Source organism: Emydura macquarii, unplaced genomic scaffold (assembly GCF_026122565.2).
Source record: "Emydura macquarii macquarii isolate MOO-44397 ecotype Brisbane River unplaced genomic scaffold, CSIRO-AGI_Emac_v2 contig_431, whole genome shotgun sequence".
In the NCBI taxonomy this organism is placed as follows: domain Eukaryota; kingdom Metazoa; phylum Chordata; order Testudines; family Chelidae; genus Emydura; species Emydura macquarii.
The window spans coordinates 42,461-62,443 of record NW_027130568.1 but is presented as its reverse complement, the minus strand read 5'-3'; the positions used below and the strand labels follow the sequence as shown (position 1 = coordinate 62,443).

General features: G+C 39.9%; 1 protein-coding gene across 4 annotated transcripts in view; it reads right to left on the bottom strand.

The window, feature by feature from the left end:
• LDLRAD4 (low density lipoprotein receptor class A domain containing 4) overlaps positions 1-19,983 on the bottom strand; it is a 314,887-nt gene that overhangs the window by 254,177 nt on the left and 40,727 nt on the right. The gene's annotated exons all lie outside the window — the stretch shown is intronic.

The window sequence follows — 19,983 nt, the reverse complement described above, 5'->3', positions numbered from 1 at the left end:
AAAAGGAGGCTTAGAAATAATCATCCCTTCCTCAATCTACCCATTGACACTTTAGCTTCCTCCCTTCCCTGGTGCAGCTTCTGATGCACCATTCCCTACTTGAATGACACATTCAGGGCTGAGATGTCTCTGTGCTGGGCCTTTATGTTTCTCCACTGGCCCACATATTATGACCTGATAGAGTCTCCACAGAGGTTAGGGGAGGCATCAGTTCATTAATCCATGCCAGTCCCTGCTCAGCTGGGTCTGCCTCCTACCTGCAGGCAGGCTCCTTGTCAGGTTTCAGCAGCTCCCATCTCAACCCCAGAGCAGAGGGAGCCCAGCTGGGACAGAGGGGGAGGAGGGAGGTGGAGACAATCCAATGAGCAAGAGGGGGAAAACAGGAGAGGAGCATGTGACAGGGGCGGAGCATTGGGGTGGGGGGAGACGGAGCAGGGGCAGGGCCTAGGGAAGAAGCAGAGAAGGGGCAGGGCTTTGGGGGAAGAGGCAGGGCAGGGTCACGGGAGGCCAGATACCAGCAATTAGAAAGGTGGCAACCCTATTACAAGGAGGCATATACAAAGGAGTTTCACGCACTTTAATTTAGGATTACTGACTTCACACCTTTAGTTGAATCAGCTTTCCTGAGTGACCCCGTGTAGTTTGGCCTTTTGGAGCACCTTATGCTGTAAAGTGCACCAGTGCATGAGCAGCCGGTCCTCAAGTTCATCATTAAGGCCCTATCTTGATAGGGCAGAAATGGTCTTAGTTCTGTCAGCTCTGTGGAGTTAGCTTAGTGTTCGGTTGACCTCTCACCTCACCCAGGCTACAACACAGCCAGCTAAAACAGCAGCAAATGGATTAGCCTGAGTCTCAGTGAGCTTTTTCATCATGTGAAGACAACACGATTGAAAAACACATCCTTTCCCTCCATCAAGACATAGCCTCTGGGTAAAGCAAGATGGCAGGCTGGCTGGCTGGCTAGGCACTCATATTCAAACCAGGAGAGGTAAGGGACAACAGCAAACAGAGGCCGTTGAGTAACTGTTCCAAACAGGCTTGTTCAGCATCTCTTACTTCTTCAGTTGGAGTGGTTATGGACTAGTATAACAGCATAATAAGACTGGAATGCAGTAGATTAAAACACTCAAAAGTAATAGCCAGTGCATTAGAACTTTCACCATTGGAGTTCTGGGTTTAATTCTTAACATAGGTGACAAGTAAAAAGAATTTCTGGCATCTCGTGGACATAGCTTGAGATCACAAAGCCATAATTTCACTTGGTCCATGACAGGCTTCCCTCAAGAGACTCAGTACTGAACTAGCTGGGGTGCTGCAGGAGAGGACTGAGGTGCTCTGGCAAACCATTTTGGGGATGCGTGCATAGTGCTGACAGCCTGCAGGGCCAAAACCAGTGCTAGAAATCAACTTCGCTATTTGAAAACTCAGTTTCAGAGTTGTAAATTCTACAGGGAATTTTTTTATTTTTAGATTTTCAGAATAATTTAATGGTTTCTTTTGCCTTTGTTTAATTAACCGAATTCAAAATCAAATTTACGTTACAACTTTCAATGTCTCTGATTTCCAATGCTCTCTTTCAAATGGTGAATGCAATTCATTCTGTCCTATACTGCAGCCAACCACCAGAACGGCACATACTTTTGTAAATCCCATGTTATTATTCATGTTATAATAGCCCTTAGGGGCCTCAGTGAGGATCAGGCTCCATTATATTGATCAGATGCAAAACCAAGTCCATGATACAATGACTAGATTTTGCTCCATCTATCATCTCCATTCTTACAGGAATTCTGCTTTTTGTTCTGCTTCCATCTGCACTACTGTGCTGTTATGCTAGTCTTAGAAACAAAAGAAAACATTGCTTAAAAATATATAGCTGTGCTTTAAAGATTTCCCGCTACTTACACCTCACATGATTGAAGCCCAAGGGAGACTGACTAGGGAAGAGGGAAACCATATCCCTTTGTTTCCGCTCTCTCCACTCTACTCAGATTTGTTCCCAATTGGAAGAGCAGAGAAAGACAATGTCATTTTTATACACGGTGTATATGGAAAATATTTTGACTGCTCAACACTCAGCATAGAATAATAAAGTCAGTTAGAGAGTCTCATGATACATTTATCTACTCATTCTTCTATATCCCTTGCTATCGTCTTCACTTCTGCCAGTGTTTGGAAAAGAAAACCAACAGACCAGTTTAACAAAGCATGGAACTGATAGAGAATAGTGGCAGCAGTAGATTAAATAGTGAGTGGATTTAAATGCTGTAATAATATTTATATTTTATAAAGTACTGTACAATTGTTAGAGCCAATCCTCAGTGGTTCATACTCAAACAAGAAGTGAACCCATATTTTTCCAATATTGGTATCTTTGTAACATCTTAAACAATTCAAAATATTGACAAAAAAAGTAAACATTGCAGGGTTGTTTTTTTTTCCATTTCCTTCTACTGAGTACAGTCTGTTTCTCTAGCTGTGTGTGATTCCCTTGGAGACAGATATGCAGTGAGAACCAATTGGTTGTATTCTCAAAAAGATCAGAGTTGTAGGCAGTATCTTCTGCGTATCATTTGCACGTGATGTTAAAAAAAAAAAAAAAAAAAAGAGTAAATGCTTAGCTAAAATGTTTTAAAATCTATAACAGGAACATAGATAGTGAAAATCCATAAATTTATACTTCTGAAAAGTTTAAGAAATTATTGGTTTAATTTAACCTGAGGCAGGATCAGTTTTCTTTTGTTGGTAGTTTCAGCAGAGGGCAAAGAGAGTTTAAGGACAGAAAATTACCCTAAAAACCCTGCTTGTGCTGCCCGCAGAAGCATACCGACAGAGCAGTGTAGAAAAGCTTGTCCATTGTTGGCCTTACGGTTCTATGGATAAACACATGACAGAGCTAGGACTGTCAGTCCGGCAGCTTTCATGAGCACTCTGGCCCCAATTCAGCAAGATATTTAAACACTTGCCTAAATTCAAATATGGATAAGCACATGCTTAAATATTTTGTTGAATCAAGGCCTATATCCACTATATCTTAATATCCTATGCTCTGATATTTATATTATAGCACTGATTTGGTTGGAATACATTTATAAAATACCACAAAAGATTTTAAAGGTGTGCTGAAACCATTGAAACTAGTAGACGGTGTGTGTGTATATATATATATGTGTGTATATATATATATATAGATAGATATATATATATATATATATATAGAGAGAGAGAGAGAGAGTGTGTGTGTGTGTGTGTGTGTGTGTGTGTGTGTGTGTGTGTGTGTGTGTGTGTGTGTGTGTGTGTGTGTGTGTGTGTGTGTGTGTGTGTGTGTGTGTGTGTGTGTGTGTGTGTGTGTGTGTGTGTGTGTGTGTGTTCAATAGTTCTGCTTACTCCTTCATTCCCCTGAGCAATTACACAGAGTTTTCTATCTCTGAAAGCAGTCTAATTTTTTAAAGCCCTGTTTTTGTTTCTCAGCAAGATATTTACCAGGTACACAGTCTCCTTTATTGGATGGTAAGGTATGTATTTTTCTGTGTGATCCTTCGTTATTTCTCTTGCTTTTATGTAAAATTTCTCTTCCTTGTGAGCTAGCATTGTGCCAGTGCCCAAGCATGCCATTAACGGAGTACTAGGCCTCATGAAATGCCATCTTTTGATGAGACCACTTGTGGGAATTAAAGATCTCATGATATTATTCATAAGAGAAGGTATGCAAGCCAAATTTCCAGTCAGATGGTTACATTTCACCACCACTACCCCCAACACACACAATTTCCAGTGGTTCTGGTAGTCTTCACTACCTGTCCTAAACTGTTGTGTAGCACTGCTGTGCACTATTAAACAGCTGCTGCATTCCACTCTATGGATGCCATGATTCTTAATTTATGTATTGTGTGTATGTGTACACACAATCCTTTTGGACATATTTAGCTTGTTCAGGAAGCAGGGTTCTCTGAAATCCCTAATCCCGCCCCCCTTCATTACAAAAAGCCCTGCACAGCCCCCCTTCATTACAAAAAGCCCTGCACAGCTTCTAGACAAGAAAACCAGCTCCCGCCAGAACCAGATATGCTCTTTTTGGGTTGGCTGGGGTGGGGAGATGGGTCTCGGCAAGGAAGAAGACAAGCAGCAGTAGGCAGTAGGTCACAGTCTGACTGTGGGAGGAGGGTGTTGTGAGGCTGGCAAGCCAGGGGGAAGCCAGATGGTATGGAAGAAGCTCAGGGAAAGGCAGTAAGGTCCAGGAGGGAACGGACCTTAGCTGCTGAAGAAAGGGGTCCTTGAGCTGGCACCCAGAATAGAGGATGGGCTTGGATTCCCCCCTACCAGCCACTGAGGAAGTGGCACTGGCAGTAAACAGGAAGACTGCCTGAGCCCATTTGTCAGGAAAGACTTTGATACCCTGAAAGGGGGAAACATAAATAGTGGCCTGTCTAGAGGGCCAAGTCACAAAGAGGAGGCTGCAGCACGAGAGAGAGAAAGCAGTAGCAGGGCATGCAGCGAGCAGCAGCAGAAGGCCTCAGACCTGTAAGGAGCCAATCCCCAGAGCAGCCAGGAGGAGGCGCCACATGCAGCGAGTGGACCCCATGACAGGGTCTTAATCCTAAAGATCCTCATTTCCCAACAACCTGGGAGACCATCATCATTTTGGCTGAGGGGGATTGAATGCAACACAATACCAGCGATGGGAGCTTTAGAAATGCATGTAATAATCAGCATAATCCTTTGGAGCTCCCAAACACTGGTAGGGAGGAGAGGCTGGATATGGTCTCTACAGTACTCCCAAAGAATGCTGAGGGCTGGGAATCAAGCTTTGAAATCCTGAAAGGAAGTACAGAAAAACAGCAAAGGGTCACCAGTATTTCCATTTCTTTGAAATTTTCAGGCTTCCAGAAAAAAAATGTAATAAGCTAGATTTGAAATGGGGAGAGGGAAAGGTAGCAAAATTTATTATTTCCAAAAAGCTGATGTCAAGGGAAGAATAAATGTTATCCAATTCTATATTCACTCCCTTAAATATGACCACTGAAAATGAAAATGTCAATGTGATCTTACCCACAAGTTATTGGGCTTAATGCAGTAATTACTGGAAGAAAATCTACTGCCTACAGATCATCACAATGGTCACATTTTGGCCTTAATCTATGAATCTCCTAGAGCCTCCAAGGGGAAAAAGACCTCAATCACATTACTCTATGAACCTAGAGCAGTGTTTCTCAATTGGTGTTCCGTGGAACCCCAATCCATGGGAACACCGTTAGGGTTCCACGAACAGCTGTTCTCTGTGCCGCCGATCAGCTGTCCTTCCGCAGAGAGCAGCTGTTCTCTGCGCCGCCCATCAGCTGTTCTCCACTGGGATGAGGTCCCGGATTTTTTGGCAGAGAGTATCGAGGGTAAGGAAAATGGAAGTGAGGAATGCAGACCTAGTTGTTTGAAATTTGTTATATAATTTGCTTATTTTGACTTTTTTTTGGCCCCATATGTAAAAATACTGTTAAGAGTTTGGGGGGGTTCCACAATTACTTATGGAGTTCAAAAGGGTTCCGTGGCCAAATTTAATTGAGAAACACTGACCTAGAGGGATCAAGGAAATAAATGTTTTATTTTCCAACAAAATAAGCGCTGAATGTGACAGCAACATGATTCAATTTCAATTTACCTTTGGCAAAAGCAATCCCTACCAACATTCTCTCGGTACAGCCAGTTTTTTAATTTGAAGAAGACTGGTAGGCACATAAATTAGAGTGGATGGAAGGAAGTGATATTTTAGGATGGAGGCTAACAGTATCTAATTTGTTATTTTAACATCTAGGAACAGCATTTGAAAGCCTCTCCAAATTCTTATTTAATGGCCAAACTAAAATCATAGTCCTTTGTTGCCAAAAAATAGCTGAGTGCCTGTATACAAGAAAAAGTGGATTGTGATTTAGGTACCACAGGTTTTGACTTCTGTTCAGATGTTTTGCATTACAAATGTAGTAGGTGCTAGAGACAAAGGGGTTCACATATAGCACAAGATTATAAGCATCCTGCTACATCTCTGATGGCCCCCATGACCCACAGGAGAATCAAAACTGTGGCACCTGCTCCTAGCACTTGGTCACCTACACCACCAGGAGAAGCAGAGTAAACCTGACATGATTCCTATTTGTTTCACTCTGCCATGCCTCTTGGGAAGGACTCAATAGGGGAACTGTGGAAGTGATAACTTCTGCTGTTGTCGGGAATGCTCCCAATGCAGACCACAGGGAAGGAGAGATTACTATTTCTCTCGTCTCCCTCTCCATCTTACATCTGTGCTGCTCCTACAGGGAAATACCTTCCCTGTCTCCCCTCATCTCAACAAAAACAGCAGCACAAAAATAATCTGTACAATGTGCAACTTTAACCAGGGCTATCTCAGCAGCTAAATATTTCAGCCACTTAGTTCACCATTAATTCCAATATCAACACACAAAACGTGTACTCACTGACCCAAGGAAATTACAAAATGGTCTTTTAAGTACTTTACTTCATACACTTCCCAATTTCTACCATCCCAGCTCCACACTATCTTCCTGATTTCTCCATTACCTCCTAGCCCTTTGCTATAAAACAAGTTCTTAAAACACCGACAAACCTTTTATAGGAGAAGCAAGTTGGCAGTGCTTCCTACTTGCACCAGATGGTAGTTATGTCAACCATAAACCTCCTGGGAGACCTTGGGGTGGTCTTCTGCCAGATAATCAAAACATGAGACAACGCCTTTTGGGTGCATAAGGGGGAGAGTACACAGCTGGAAGGAACTCCTCCCACAGAATTGGTTGTAACAGCCAATGTTTCCATGAATGTGCACACGGGTGCGCGCACACGCACGCGCGCGCACACACACACAGCATGTTCACAGAGGTGAGTCAGTCTCCGACCCTAAGTAAAATTTTATTTAAGTTTTTTTAAAAAATAATACATTTGAACTCAATAGCTTTTCTGGGACCTAACTATGGGGACCTAAAGATACAGATTGTGTCTTCAACTCAAACTAAAATCTTGAGAGCTACACAACCCATAGTCACTCAACACCACCAAGAACGTTAATGGAAATTGTGTGATTAACTCCTCATGGGACTCTGCAAATGTAGAGGTTAGCTTGAAGAGTCAGCCAAGGAAGTCATGTAACTTGAGTAGAATTACTTGATCTGATTGCAAAGGCACAACAAGATGCACATGCTAAAAAATGGCTTCAGGATGCCGATGAGAACACTGTATTTATGTCAACTGTCATTCAGAATACATGGATGTTTAATAGGTCAGGCAATGATAAAGTCAAAGACATAAGAGAAATGAGGTACTATCTTTGCTGTAGTTAAATATAAAGCCCAGTTGTGCAATTCACTTTTAATGGGAATTGAGAGCGTTCAGCACCCCTGAAGAGGCACTTAGCATCTTACATAATTGGGCCCTTAGTAAAGAAAAAGACTTAACCATGTACTAAGCAGTTTAAGGGGCAGACCTTGGCACCATGTATATTGAGGAAACACTGACAGAGTTTCACAACTTCCTAGAAGGCTGGATCCGTCAGTGCCATGAAAGTGCATCTGTTGTGAGCAGCAGCTGTTCAGGAGCACAAGGAATTTAGGGGAAAGGCCCCCTAGTATTTTATATGCATTTCTAAGGAAATCCAGGTCTAGTTTGTTCCTGCAAATCAAACCCTGCTGAAAGAATTTATTTGATATATTTATAACGCCTCAGTAGTGAATATCTTCTGTCTGTGCACTATATAAAGAAGAGGAAATAAAACATTATCTAAACAAGCAAACCAGAGTTTAAAGGACCTACAGACATTCATTGGGGACATCCGTTGTAGAGTGTTACTGGCACCAATGTTAGTGACATAGGAAACTATGTCTTCCTGCAATATAGTAGTGGCCGCCTTCAAAAATAAAAGTAGTTTGTGTAAGTGTCTTATAACATAAGAGAATGTTTATATTTATTTACCCTTGGTTATGTTTGATCACCTACTGGAGAAATCCACTTCAGCAAATTAACAAAGACAAATATATTGTATTATATCCATTTTATCCAGAATTAAAAATCACATTAAAAATCCTCGATTCTCTGTGTCTAAAAAACCCACAAGTTTGCTGATCTATATTCCAGTAGTTTTGATTTTTGGTATAAGCAATAATGTTTTTATACAAAACAATAAAAATATAAACCTTGTTTATCATCATTAATTGTATTAAGGTAGCACTTAAAAACCCCAACTGAGATCAAGGACCTGTTTTGCTAAGTACCAATGTATAATAAAATAAAGTTAGTGTCATAAAGAATCTGCAATCCAAACAGGTAAAACAAAACCAGGATGGGAGAAAATAAATAATATCATCTCCATTTTTATAGACCCGGAACTAAGAAACAGACAGATCAAATTATATATCCAAAGCTGGCATTCCTCCTGAGTCCCAGTTCCCAGTTAACCACAAGACCATCCTCCTTCTCTTTATTGATCATCTACTTGAATGAACACTATCTTCTGCATTATACCAACTAGGAAGCGGTCAAAGTAGTATGATCAATTGAGGCAAAGCTTTCATTCAAGTCAGTGGGTATTTTGCCAGAATCAGGATTGCAGAAACGACCCTGCTGTAGTCCTAGCTAATCTAGGCCCCAGTTTAGCAAAGCATTCCTCTTCAGGACAGCATTTAAGGACGTGCTTAACTTTAAGCACTGAAGTCAATAGGACATAACTACATGCTATCCTGAATCAAAGCTCCAGTGACTACCATCCTGGGTAGTACAGACTAATGACTCAAATTTACTTCAAATTTTAACTTTTAAAAAGGTAGGATGAGAAGAAGGGTACTCCAATGGTTAGGGCACCAGCCTAGGACCTGGGAGACCGAGGTTCAATTTCCTGTTCTGCCAAAGACCTCCAGTGTAACCTTGAAAAAGTCAGTTAGTTTCTGCTCCCCATCTGTAAAATTAGTAGACTAGTACTTCTTTATACATTAAATATTGTGAAGTGGTCAGATAATGGGGGAGAAATTAGCAAAACAGATCAGACAGACAGAAAACCAGGCAGAACAGGAAGTGGCAATGGCTGCCAGTTTTAAGCCACAAATGAAACCTACACAGATCTTCTCGACATTTGGCATTCAAGCTTGGATTTAATGGAAACCACACTAGTCTGCCTAACACACTGACGTTAAAAGAACCAATATGTTCAAAAAAATGACTATTAGTGGGTGCCCAAATTGAGCTCTCTCAAAGAAGTGTCATTTTAATAGGGTAGGTACTCAGCACTTCTGAAAATCAGGCACCTTAAGGCATTTCGTGTTGGATACCCAAAAATCAAGCCACACAAAATCACTACTCACTTTTAAAATTTAGGTCAAATTCCTTAGTGCATTGCCACTGATCTTTATTTAGCTCTCAGATGAACCAATCCTATTGCAAATGCCAAGTGACACTCTCTTCTAGTGATCTAAAATAACTCCTTATGCCACGCTTTTTGTTTAAGTATAGATTAACCATATTTTTTCCCATGCCCAGAAGGCTTTTCCACATGGAGTCATTCCTGCCACCAACAGCCATACATGCTCCCCTTTACCTCTCTGCATCTCAGAAACAACATCTGACAACAAAACAATTCCATACGCACAAAGTAAAAGTATAGTAGGTAGGTGGAGCAGTGGAAACAATATCCAAAGATAACCAGGTAAAAACCTCTTTTTTCCCAGCAAGCAGCACAGAGTATTGTGCCCTAATTCAGAGTCAACTGATATGCTTTATATATGTAAAGCAATAGTATGCAGACAAGGGTCTTATATTCTGTTCTCAGTTACATCCAAGCAACTCTACTAAAATCAGCTCTTCTGAATTACTAATATAAGGAAGGTGAGCAGGCATAACAAGCTGACACTCTCTTTGCAACTGTAGTTCAGCTGGAGGTTTTGGGCAGTGCTGCAATGCAAAACAATTCACCAGCCAGCTGGATATTTTTATTTTTTAAAATCAACACCCAATTTGCTCTTGCTGACAACTTTTCATTAACAAACAATATTTTGATGTATTCATGTTATCCTCTAAAACCTTTTCATATATTTGTTTTCACGCCCATATATATATTATTTTAAAATTAAAGTTTTGTTAATAGCATATCAATTTTGTTTAAAAGTAGTATGGTAGCAATTCAGCTTTAACCATTCTTTCTTTTATCAATTCATTAAAGGTCACAAAAGGGAAAACACACTTTTTAGAAAAGGGTCTAAAATTACTATTTTTATGGTCACTTAGGCTATTTTGATTTTTTTAGATGTGCAGTTCCTTGCTCTTTTTTCTTGTACAATTGTCCATAAATTTATGAATAACTGACAACCTTGTCTCTGGTTTGTTTCTTGTTGTCCTCATCAGGATTAGAACATCATGTTTACTTTTAAATATCCAAAAGTTGCATGTGTGGTCCCTCCTGTCCAGCCTAACTGGTAACCTGGAAAAAGTCTGTTTTTTATTTTTCAGCAAAGGAAGCAGAGATGCAGATTTCAGGAGGATGGGCCCACATAAATGTAATTTCTGAATAGCTATATAATTAAAGAGTCAGAGTTACAAACAGAAATACTGCAACCATGGATTAGAAGAAATTTATAATATTCACACACAAAAAAGCACTTGGCTCCTTCATTCAGCAACAGAATATCTTTGTATTACATGGTCATTAATCTATCATCAATCATATTACAGAGACATATTTATTGAGGACAAAATAAGTTTTTTCATCCAATTTAAATAGGTGTCAAGTTCAACAAAAGTTTGACTTAGTGTCCTTCAATAAATAATCCTCCAAGATTATGGATGTTTTCTAAAAAAAGAGCCACTGCTCCCTGTGTCACTAACCTCATAGCTAAGGAGAGTGAAAGGAAAAGTTTGACTTGTTGATAAAGCAACGAAGGAGCGATACCTGGGAGAACAGGAAAGGCTATCTTGTTCTTCGCTAACATGCAATATGAAAATGTTTCAGGTAAATGGGGTTCTTTTCTTTCACTGAGTACGATTTTAGTATTTCTCACTGCCTGACACAAATCTAGTTACATGAAACACAGGGGAAAGAAGAAAACACCCCAGCTGCATTAACCTGCATCACAGAATTCAAGCCCCTGTCAACGCAACCCATTCCCTCAAGGTGCACTGAGATGGATGTAGGAGAGTTTCCTCTGCTATAGAGAGCATTAACAAGACAAGAGTTATATATTGGCACTATTCACCACAGAAATTAAATAGAGGGAATGCGGGAGAAAAACTGCACAACATGACGTGTCATATAACCAGTCCTGCCACTGATATCATGGTCTTTCTTATTACTTTTTTTGGTGGAGGAGACTCAAGAAGCCATGTTGCTGGAACTAAGGTAGTGCACTGTGGGTACAGGAGTCTGACTGCATTCATTGAAGAATTGAACCTTGTTCTGTTAATGGTCTGAGTTTTTACAGGAGTAAATTACTACTCAGTGTGAATAACCATGCCAGAATCTGGCCCTTATTACCTATCTAGGGATTTCATTTTGATACTTTTCAGTCTCTCTTCATTGCTCTTTGCTTAACCCTTAAATTTAATAACCTGGTAAAACAAAATAACTTAAAAATAAAATTAGGAAGTACCAAATATCTCCAAACAACCTTTTTTTCCCCCCCCGGAACCAGATGTGGACTGGTCACAGAGCATGCTTATATATACAAAATATGTTTATCATTAGGTCCTTTAATGTTCTGCCAGGTAAGTCTGAGGTTTGTTTAAATAAGATATTTTACACACACAGTGTCACCTAGTGGCTTAATAGTATAATACAGTTTAGCATTCCATTACATCTCCCCCTTTAAGTTCTACAGTCCTACCATTTACAATATTTACAGTATCACATTGGTACTGAACTTGAAAGACAATCAATCCGTTAAGTGTCTCTGAATCATACTGGTTTTCTAATTACATGATCAGAAAGTGTAACAACTTAATCATCTGACTGTCCATTAGTTGCAACAACTGGCTGTGGTTGGTTGGGAATCCTTGAGTCATCTTCTACTTGTTCTGTGTCTGCCATATGTAGGGTTTGCTCTGCTGATTCGTCTTTCAGAGTCACCAACTGTAAATGTTGACAGTTTCTGTTGAACTGCGTGCTGAATTGCTTTTCTTCATCCAGTTTGACGTGAACATGGTCACCAGGTTTTAGACCTGGCAGTTCTAGAGTGAGGTCGGTTGTAAAAGTATTCATAAGCTATTAGTATGGCTACTAATGAGTACGGCTACTCTCTTCATGTCTGACCACTTTGGAAATAGTTTTTTTTTCCAAAGCTGGAACACTGGTTCTGAGTTGTCTTCCCATAAGGAGTTGTGCTGGACTATATGCAGTAGCTACTATTAGTGTTGATCTGTAACTCAGAAGAGCAAGGAATAGATCTTCCTGCTGCAGGATTTTCTTGGCTGTCTGTACAGCTTTCTCAGCTCTCACTCTCTCTCCATTGGCTTATGAATAATGTGGGTTCCTAGTAATATGATCAAAATCACATTTTGTTCAGAATGACAAATTCTGCTGCAGTGAATTGTGGTCCGTTGTCCATCACTAGCATCTCAGTATCTCGGTAACACTGCAACATGTTATGTCTTTCAAGTGCATTATTTCTAAATACCTGAAAAAAAAAATAGTGCACAATGACCAGGAAATGAGGTCCTCTGAATTGACATAAATCTGTGGCTAGTGTGTTCCAAGGTCTTGTAAATGTGTTATTATTAAAGGTTCTTTGTTGTGTTGGTCTGTTAGTTCTGCGATATTCACATGCAGATTCTTTATGTCCTTACTGCTGTGTTGCCACGACATTAGCTGGCTGACCCATTCACAGCATTTAGTTAATCCTTGATATCCTTCATGGATGAAGTTTAGAATTTCTTCTTTCATTTGTTTGGAATTATGATGCAGCTGTCTGATAATGAGTCCATCTAGCTCACTTAATTATCCACGCATTGCAAGGTACACTTGTGTCATTTCCTTAGTTTCCTTTAGACACTTGGGCCAGCCGCCTCTAATGCATCTTAGAACTTCCTGAAGTTGTGTGTGTGTGTGTCGAGATTGCTATTTGTAGCTAGAGTAGTCTTGTCTCTGACACTAGCCTGAATGCGTCCACCGCATCCATGTACACCTTTATGTCATTTTCAAGCTCACAATGTCTGAGACTACCCAGGAATATATTTTAGCAATTGGTTAAATCGCATTAATCTCAGCAATAGACACTGACATCTCAGCAGTGCTTGATCCAGGCCTTTTCCACTGATGAGGTTACAAGCAATTTATGATCTGCTATCAGTGTAAATAAATCCAGTCCACACAAATATCTATAAAAGCTCCCATGTGCTTATACACTTGCCAGGCACTCCTTTTCAATCTGTGCATATCATTTTTCTGTTTCTTGAAAGTGTGCAAGAGCAAAATGCAATTGGCTTCCACTCAGAGCCATTTTGTTGCAACAATACAGCAACTAGCCCATAGCTTGTGTCCACACTGACTATTGCGGGTTTGTCCACATCATATATTTGAGAACTGGATAGGGTGAGACCAGATGACCTGATTTTAAAGGGACAGTCCCGATATTCAGGGTATTGTCTTAAATAGGCACCTATTATCCCCCAACCCATTCCAATTTTTCACACTTGTTATCTGGTCACCCTAGAACTGAAACTATTGAGATAATTCCTTTTACCTTTTCGAAGGCAATTTCTTGATTTGGCCCTCATAGCCAAGATGTGCTGGACTTTAACAGTTCATTCAGTGGTTTTGTCACTGTAGAAAGGACTTGTAGGTATCGATCAAGGTAATTTACCATTCCCAGTATACATCTCAGTGCTAGTCCATTAGTTGGTGCTTTCAATTCTTAAATTGCTTTTACATTCTCAGGGATACGAATGTGTTTTTCCTTGTTGAGCTGATTAGGCTTAGAATTTCATTGAGGGTTTTGTTGTGTTTTTCCATTGAAAATCCTTGTACTAGAATATTATCCATGAATACTACAGCTCCACTTGTGTTTGTTAATAATTCTGCTATCTCCCTTTGGAAAATTTCAGAATTCAGAAATTGCTCCATTCTCTTTAACTCTGTTTCCACTTTATGAAGTAACAGAAAAAGAATCCTGCAAGGTATATGTACGCTTACAGTTCAGCATTGTCTTTTAAGATTATTTACACTGGAACGCCTTTCAAAAGTCCAATTTCACCAAATATTCCATTGAGTTCTTCCACCTTTCCCACTAGGCCTATCATGGCGGCCATGCTGTGGCTGAGAAGGCTGTTGGTCTATAGCCCTTTGATCACATACATGTTGAATGCATACCTTTTGTCTTTACAAGTTGTTTCTGTGGTGAACTGGCAATTTAGAATACCTCTAAGTTAGTCAAAGCTGTGTCAGGTGACTGGTGAAGGGTTGAAGTGGTTGTAATCTGAGATGCCTGTGATGCCAGCTCCTAAATCAATTTAAAGTCAATAGTCTTGCTATGAACATTCAATTTCACTCTCCAGCATCATAAGTGAGAGATCCCAGAAACAATGGCTCTTGACTGTCCATGAGTCAACTCCCTGACAGCTCTGATGTGGCAAACAGCTGCAAAATGTCCATATTTCGTATATGTATTACACTATGCACCTCTGGCTGGACATGCATCATTGCTTGGGATATGACTTTTTCCACACCTTGTGCACATAGGCTAGAATTTGTCCCTCATAACTCAGGAGTTCTCTCTGCTTATCTCAGGGGCTTTATGAAAATGACCTTTAACACTTATGTATGTTTATAGCTTCTAAGCTAGTTGTAGGTTTTTCAAGTTGCTCCTGCCTTTTGTTCTGTTCCTCGACTATTTTGCTATCTGTATAGCTGTAGCTAGGGTTAAATCTCTCTTCAATTGTAGGGTGCTCAGAAAGGCTTTTATCTAGTTAACCCAATAACCAGCCTGTCTCTCATATTTTCCATTTCCCAAATCAGAGCTTTCAGCCAATGTATGCTGAACTCTAATAAAACATTCAACATTTCCCCTCATTCTTCAATTCTCTGGTGAAAATATGTTCTTTCATAAACCAAATATTTCTGAGATTTAAAGTATGTATCAAACATAGCCAGAACCCTTTCACAGTCATCTTTGTGACCGTCTTCAGTAAAGTCAAAGGATTTAAAGATATGCTCTGCCTCTGCTTGTCGTGTCCCCCCCCCCCCCACTACATAAATTAGGGAAGATACTTATATATTTTCAGTTCCTTTGTGGAGTTTGTTTGCAATCTGAAATTCTGCAAAATATTGCTTCCAGTCTGTCCATTGGGAAGATTTCTCAAAGCTGAAGTCCTCTGGAGCACTGAAGATTGGCATGCTGAAGTTCCTTCTATCTGCAACCTTTGCTGCTGTTTTTCTTGTTTCTGTTCTAAGTTTACTCCTGACACCATGTCATCCTCCTGTACCAGGTATTGACTGGCTACAACACTTGCCTATACACACCAAATGTGTTCATCATAAGATCCTTTAATGCTCTGCCAGGTATGTCCGAGGTTCATTTAAATAAGGTATTTTACACACAATGCCATCTAGTGGCTGAACAGTATAATACAGTTTAGCATTCCATCACATAACATACACATATTCAGTATGGCTCTCTGTCCCTCTCCTGTAGCTGGGCGCACAGAGAAGTTTAGGAGTCTTCCACTGGCTTTTAGATAACAGGGACAGGTCTTCTAGCACAGGGAGTAGAAGCTCTAACTTTTAAAACTAGAGATCTTGGTTTGACTCCTGCTGCTGACATCACACTCAGGAGCATCACATTACATTTAGCTTTGGGATAAGTGTGGCTTGAGTCTACCAAACCGCACAATGGCTGCTCTCATTTGTTATTCCCACTGTTTAGACCAATGGTTCTCAACCAGGAGTACGCATACACTTGGGGGTAGGCAGAGGTCTTCCACAGGATACATCAACTCTAGATATTTGCTTAGTTTTACAACAGGCTACATAAGAAGCACTACTGAAGTCAGTACAAACTAACATTGCATACAGACAATGACTTGTTTATACTGCTCTATATTACCATACACTATAATATTTATATTCTAATTGATTTATTTTATAATTATATGGTAAAAATAAGAAAGTAAGCAATTTTTCAATAATAGCGTGCTGTGACACTTTTGTATTTTTATGTCTGATTTTGTAAGCAAGTAGTTTTTAAGTGAAGTGAAACTTGGGGATATGCAAGACAAATAAGACTCCTGAAAGGGGTACAGTAGTCTGGAAAGTTTGAAAATCACTGGTTTAGACTTCTTTTCATGTGCTTCATTTCCCATGCTTAGTAGCAATGCCACTGAAAGTCTTGTGTTCATGGTCATAGCCAATACAAAACCCTGAATTAACGTAATGATGAAGACTGAGATTTTAAATATACAATAGTTAGAAACCTCAAAGGTTTTGGTTCCCACAGCCACTATAGCTCAGCAAATTTGTTCACATTTAGGATTTTTAATAGCGTATATGACAAGGGTGGCCAAACTTACTGATCCCCCGAGACCCTCCTCCCCACTGGGCAGAATCCTCTAGCCCCATCACCCTGCCACAGTCCCTGTCCCAGAAATATATACATACACACACAGGGTACATGTTGAATTAAGCAGGAATAAGACACTAACATGGAAACTGTTTACTTCTTTGGGACAAAACCTAATTTAAAATTTTGCAAAACATTATCAAAACAATAATGCTGAGAGCAGTTTAACTCAACAAGGTCTTCTGTGTGATGGAGGTGAATAGAATACAAGTTACAAATTTAACTATAAAAATATAAACATGTACAAATTCAATATAAAAGCTTCTACTGTTGTAATTTGAGTCTGAAATTTCTGAAGGTTCAGGGATTTTTCTCTCTTTTTTGCTGCATTACCTGGTGTCAAAACTTCTGTTTAAAATAGCTGACTGAAATATAGCCACCCCATTTTAAAATCCATTTTGTTCTCTTTAAATACATGTGCATGTATGAATGACATCCCTGGAGAATGAAGTCAGCTGTTTACCAACAGAACAGGTTACAGCATAGGCAGCAGCAGTGGAACATCCTGCACTATCTTGTCAATGTGCCCACTGAGAACTGGATTAGGATCACAGAAACCACTGAACAGCCATCAGAAGATGCTGACTTTCAATTATTATCTGCAATTTATAATCATCTTATTAAATTTCCAATCCAATTAAACAGTAGCACCAGCAAAGCCATAAGCTTTTTTCTTACTCAAGTTTTTAACCTCAATACCTACTTATGATCCATTATATACACTGCCAATACCATGATACAAGCAGCTGGATCAAAAACAGTCATATGCTAGGGAAATTTTAATATATCACAGCTGGATCTGCTTTTTGGGGGAATGCTGAGGATCCAGGCTAATGCCTGCAACACATACAATTAAAAAACAAATAAAACCCATAGCCATGAAATCATTCATTGTGCCTAGAATTTACAAAACTCTTTTACTTATTATCTGTTATTGATTGTTTCTCTCTATAACAAAATTATCACTGAAACATTCGCTAAACATTGGTACAGTGAGATACTACATAAAGTAAACTTGTTTATTATTATAAACACTGCCTGTAACCAGCATAGTGAACTAAAGGATTTTTTAAATTATTATTATTTTTATTTTCCCAGTGCAAAGACTTCATTTATCTTGTCAGTCATTGACAAGGGCACTGGTAACTCTCATACCTTATTCTGCACTCTGACTCTCTTCTTTAATGCCAAGCCATCTTCTGCCATTTCATTCTCCACCAAGAATATATCATTCATTTTATACATACATACACACACATATACACAGAGAACTAGGATAATCAGATGTTCCGATTTTATAGGGACAGTCCCAATATTCGGAGTTTTTTCTTTTATAGGCGCCTATTGCCCTCCACCCCTTGTCCTGATTTTTCACACTTGTGATCTGGTCACCCGAAAAGAAATAGACAGACAGACAGAGCAGATCAAAATGACACCACTGAAACATTACCTCAAGGGCCTCATGCTCCTGGGAGTCATCTAGATAGAACCCTGCACCCCTTCATCATTCTCCTTCCTTTACTGCAGCAACCACTGGCATTCCTTGCTAGCCCTAGTTATAGTTTGCTAGTTCTTATCCAGGTCCTAATCAGCACCATCAAGCACCAGGGGCTTGATCAAACTGTAATTGAAATTAACAGCTTTTTAAGCATGGAAACCACCTAGCACTTCGTGAGCACCCCTGGAAATAAAGAGTAATGAAACTGGAAGTTTAGGCTGTGTAGAATGCACTGATGCATCTCTGGAGTGGGATGAATCTTTACAAGTAAATCCAGGGTTCCACATCCTGTATGGGCACTTAATTACTCGGGAGGTGAAGTAACTGATTATAAAATATATAGCTGTACATGATCTAGGACCCTGTTGTTTGAGGGGAGGTGTGTATACATACACAAATACAGAGGGGAAGAGAGAAAGACACAACACAGGCTGAGGCCAGATCTACACTAGAAACTTTTGCAAGTATAGCAGTGTAGCTTGGGGGTGTGTGATTTTTAATGACGTTTCTATACCAGTAGCCAGCCCAGTCCCACACACTGGTTCCTCAATAGATTTGTTTTCCCTCCCCAACTTATACCTCCACCTCACTGGTTTCCAGTCCCAGCCTCCTTGCCCAGCAAGTTTTAGCTTCACCTTCACCACTGTGCCACCAGCGCCCCTCCCAACCACCCTAGGCTTTCTTGTCCCAATCTATCCTCGCAGATTCAGCTCTTGTCCATTCTGCATGTGAATCAGGAAGCGTCCTCCTCCACACTGCATGGGCGTCAGCAGGAGGACACTGAGAGAGCAGGAGAGAGACCTCAGTTCCGGGGCCCAGACCTAGAGCAGCCCACAGCAGTCCAGAGCCACAACTGCAGGAAAAGTCCCAACAGTTCTAGACCAGAGCATGCTCAGTGTGGATGGAATTTTGGGGACTTTAGCTGCTAAAATGTAAAACATGCAAACTACAGTTTTTCAGAGGCTTATAACTTAGCCAAATTTCAGCAGTTTTTCATGACGAGAGCAAAAGTAAATCCCTGATACAAAGGCCTGCCACCCTCCATTCTCCAGAGCAAATTTTAAGCCCCTGCTCCAAAGCATGGGATGCTAGAGTTTTTCAAAGAAAAGGTCACCAGAATTTTTTTTTAACATGGGCAAAACAATGTATTTTTCCCTAGCCTCATTCTTGGAAACGGCTGAATCTTTTGACTCAAATTTTCAAAAAAATTCAGACTGGAGGCAGACATCTCATATGGAAAATTTCAGCCCAACTGGTTCAAATTTTGCAAAGTTATAAGCAGCTGAAAATGGACTGTTATTATGGGAAGTATCAACCTTAACAACAGTCAGTGCTACCAGACCCACATGTATATTCATTATACTCTGTATGTATATGCACATTTTACATGTTTATTCTACTCCTCACTTGAGGTTGTTTTGAAGACCAATACAGAAATCAGGAGAAAGAGTTCTATATACAATAATAATGCTATTACCAATAATGGTGCTAATAAAACTTTTACTAAGAAGCCCAAAAATGCAATCCAAAAATGTAGTAATAAAGTCTCAAAAAACTATAAATACATGTGGCTACCAATTTAAAATAATGCCTCATTTAGATATTTCCATGTTTATAATTTGGCACATTTCCTTCTTCATATAAAAAGAATGTCTAAGAGCAGAAGCCTCTGAGTTAGAAAATACATTCCTGTTAGGCAGACGCTCTATATAGCATGAGCAGAACTGCAAAATTTCAAAAGAATTTTCCCAATGGCACTCTCCATAACGAACAACACACAAGTGTCTCATTAACAGGGTTTTGGATTTGTTGGGGGTTTTTTAAAAAAATTCTTCTTCAAATGGGATTTCAGTACAATGCATCCTCTAACCACAATGTTTCAGGTTGAGGAACTATACT